The 3,504-nt window shown below is 59.6% G+C and overlaps 1 long non-coding RNA gene across 5 annotated transcripts in view; it reads left to right on the plus strand.

Moving 5' to 3' along the window:
• LOC102774004 overlaps positions 1-3,504 on the plus strand; it is a 35,283-nt gene that overhangs the window by 31,455 nt on the left and 324 nt on the right. For 4 of the 5 annotated variants that reach the window (XR_435838.2, XR_435837.2, XR_001514451.1 and 1 more), the window contains 2 exons: positions 2,355-2,528; positions 3,166-3,325. This is a non-coding gene — a long non-coding RNA (uncharacterized LOC102774004). Of the gene's footprint in view, positions 1-1,326; positions 1,666-2,354; positions 2,529-3,165; positions 3,326-3,504 lie in introns of those variants that run through there. The other variant, XR_435839.2, reaches the window with a different exon arrangement.

The raw sequence follows: 3,504 nt of genomic DNA on the forward strand, positions 1-3,504 counted from the left end.
AGGTCCCCAGACAGCAGGCACCTGAAGCCTGCCGGCCGTGCCCTTCCCCACCCAGAGTAAATGCCCCTCCACGGTCTGCCTCCGAGTGAGGCCAGGGGAACGGAGCCGGAGGACCGGTGGTGGCAGAGGGAGGGTTAACGGGGCGCCTTCCTGGGAGCCTCTGGATGCCAGGTTAGTTTCCCTCCCCTCCTCGCAGCAGTGGCTGCCTGCTTCCTGCCACGCATCCGTGGGAGGGGAGCCGGGCAGCAGGCACCTGAAGCCTGCCGGCCGTGCCCTTCCCCACCCAGAGTAAATGCCCCTCCACGGTCTGCCTCCGAGTGAGGCCAGGGGAACGGAGCCGGAGGACCGGTGGTGGCAGAGGGAGGGTTAACGGGGCGCCTTCCTGGGAGCCTCTGGATGCCAGGTTAGTTTCCCTCCCCTCCTCGCAGCAGTGGCTGCCTGCTTCCTGCCACGCATCCGTGGGAGGGGAGCCGGGCACCCCGAGGCCCCTCGTCACCAATTCTGGGGCTGCAGAGCCGAGAGTGACGACAGCCGTGAGTCGCCAGCCGACGGCAGTGGGGACCCTGGTGACGGCTGCTCTGTTGTTTTTTTCCTCTCTGGATGATGACTCAGTGCGTTGGGAGCAGGAAGATGGAGCGCTCAGCTGAATGGCCAGGACATTCTGTCAGCGTGGAAGCAGACGCAGCTTGTCGGGGCTGGGAGCGGACCCCACGGCGGCCACCAGGGTCGTTTTCAACACAGGCTGGGCAGCGAGAAGCCCACCGCTGGGTATCGGGGCCCGGGGGAGCCCCGGGGACTCACCAGGGTTCTGTGGGCCCTTGCTTCTTAGAATCGGGAAAGAACATGCAGCTGTTTGTATTTTTAGATGAACTTGACAAACAGGGTCGCTTCTTGAGCTCCTCTCATGAGTCCCAAATGGGAGACATCTTGCCAGGGCCCCTTGGGGATGCCTCTCTGTGGCTCGTTGCCTTGGACAGAAGGTGGGGGGTCTCTTCTTGGGGTGGGGGCCGGGGTAGCAGGAGCGCTCCGGGACCCCACGAACAAATGCCCATCGTGGGGATGTGGCATCTTAGGTTTTCTCAGCTGGCATCGTGTGAAGATGGTGGAGACGCATCCCTGGCCTTAAGCTGAAGCTCAGCTCTTGAGTAGCCTGCTTGGGCCTCCCCTTTCCTGCCTTCCCAAATCAAAGCTTATCTCCCCCCCACCCCCCACCCCTTCATCTGCCTCCCTCCCTTCTCAGGGAAAATTATAGACCTTGAGTTCCTGACCTGGGTGTGTGTGTGTGTCATGGCGGCTCAGGGCTCCAAAAAAGGAGGAAGAGAGAACACGGAGCTCCATTGCCGCTGAATGGTGGCCAAACCATTATCCCCAGCATCTGGCTTCGCTCGCTCTCCTCCCCCTTCCGTGTCGCAGGGCAGGGGAGCCGACAACCTGTGGGTGGGGACGGAGGGGTAGCCTGGCCCGGAGCTCCCGGCCTCCTGTCCCTGTGTCCCCTTGCTCAGCCTCACGCTTCCCCACAGGCGGTGTTGGCACCCCCTCCCTTCCCCAGAGACCTCGGCGGGACTCATGGGGGACCTCTGGAAGGAGTGGGTTGGGGGCCTTGGGAGGCTGAGGGAGCAGGGAGACCTGACCGAGGTCACAGCGGACAGTTGGTCAGAGCGATGGGTGAGCCGGCCGTCCCCACCCAGAGCTCACAGGCAGCACCAGCCCCTTTGCGTCATGTCTCTTTGAGCCTGAGTACAGAGCAACTTGACCTAAAAAAAAAATCATATATAGGTGGGTGTTGGCTGCTTTGAGTCTCCTGTTTCGTTGTCCAGAAGCTGTGTGTATGAAGAGAGCCCCAATGCTGCAGTTCCGAGAGCTCCGTCACCCCTCAGGTTTTGTTGTTGTTGTTTAATAATGTTATTGATTTCAGAGGGGAAGGGAGAGGGAGAGAAGGGTAGAAACATCAAAGATGAGAGAGAATCATTGATTCATTGATCAGCTGCCTCCTGCGCGCCCCCCACTGGGGATCGAACCCACAACCCGGGCATGTGAATCCAACCATGACCCCCCCTGGTTCACAGGTCGACGCTCAACCACTGAGCCACACCAGCCTCAGGTTTGTCTTTGAAAGAGCTGGTGGACAGGCCCTCTGTGACAAGACGCCGTGCCCAGTGGCACTGGTCTTTCCCCAGGACGATGGGCCCAGCAAAGTGTCGCTTCTGTCGTTGGATGCTGAGCCGCAGCGGAGGGCCACGGTCCCAGGGCCACATCGTCACCCTAACGGGACCTGGCTGGAGCCTGCACAACGAATTGCTTGCGGTTGGCCCGTAGCTGAGCCCACCTGTCTTCCTTTTGCTTCTTCCCCACAGAGAACTCAAGAGGCGTTGAGCTCCGTGAGTGACAACTTTGTGGAGACACGGCCCAGCTGAGGAGGGTGCTGGTTGCAGAAGACAGCGGCCATCCTGTGGGGTCCTGGGCGCCCGTTTGCATTTATTTGTAACCCCCCAAAAAGAGACAGATGCGTGGCAGCCTGGCTCCGTGCAGTAAGTATTTGTCTGCATTCTTTTATTCCTTCAGACATCGGGCGCGGATAGATGTGTTTTGACCCCAGCCAGCTGCTGTGGCGTCTCCATTCTGTTCTGGCACGCCCTGCCCTTGGTGCTCCGGAAGAGAGGACTGGATTGCTTTTCTCCTGCTGTGCCGAGAGCTGTAGAGAGGCTAGAACTCAGGGTTCAGCCCCCCCCACACACACACACCCCTCTCATTTCGGAGACGTCGGTTTTCCCTAAAATGGAGCCAAAGCCCGTGTCCCTCAGTGCAGAGTGTTAATGGGCCGAATGGAAGGACCCTGTTTGCCCTCCCTGCCCCCGGCAGGGAGGTGAGGCTCTCAGCTGGCTGGCTGAGGGAGGCTGGTCCTTGCCAGCATCTAGCATGGTTCTCTGCCAAGTTCTAGCTCCAAATCTCTGGGCCGGTTGGAACCTAGACTATATATAGCCTTCGCTAAGCAATTCTTATCGGACGTGTCTGCCCTCCCCTGTGGGAGAGGAGTAGTTCTACCAGAGGATCAGAACCTAGAGAGTGGGGCATCTCTCAGGGGCCTTTCGTTCTGGGAGGGGCGTGTGTGTGTGTGTGTGTGTGTTCGCCCGATTCAGGGCTGCCAAGCTCTCTCCCCTCATTCAGATGCGGATGGATACAAAGGTCACATGGATGAGGGTACTGATGTAGGAGGGGCTGACAGCCTCGATGGATTTGGACTTTGGACGAGGAGAGACCAGGCCCTGGATGTGGCCCTGGATGTGGCTGAAGGCACAGCGTGACCCGTGGCGAAGACCAGCCTCTGGTATGTCTTCTGGGTTTCCTGTTTGCCTTGCCTTGACCTCCCCCTTCCTTCTGTTGGACCTCTTGTCTTCCCTGCCTTTCCCCACCCCTTCCTCCTCCTTCCTTTGATTTTCTTTAGGATACATGAGGGCAAGCTCAGCTCCGGCATCCGGGAACTGCACCTGCTCCCTGCCCTCAGCC

This window comes from Myotis davidii, unplaced genomic scaffold (assembly GCF_000327345.1).
Source record: "Myotis davidii unplaced genomic scaffold, ASM32734v1 scaffold622, whole genome shotgun sequence".
Taxonomy (NCBI): domain Eukaryota; kingdom Metazoa; phylum Chordata; class Mammalia; order Chiroptera; family Vespertilionidae; genus Myotis; species Myotis davidii.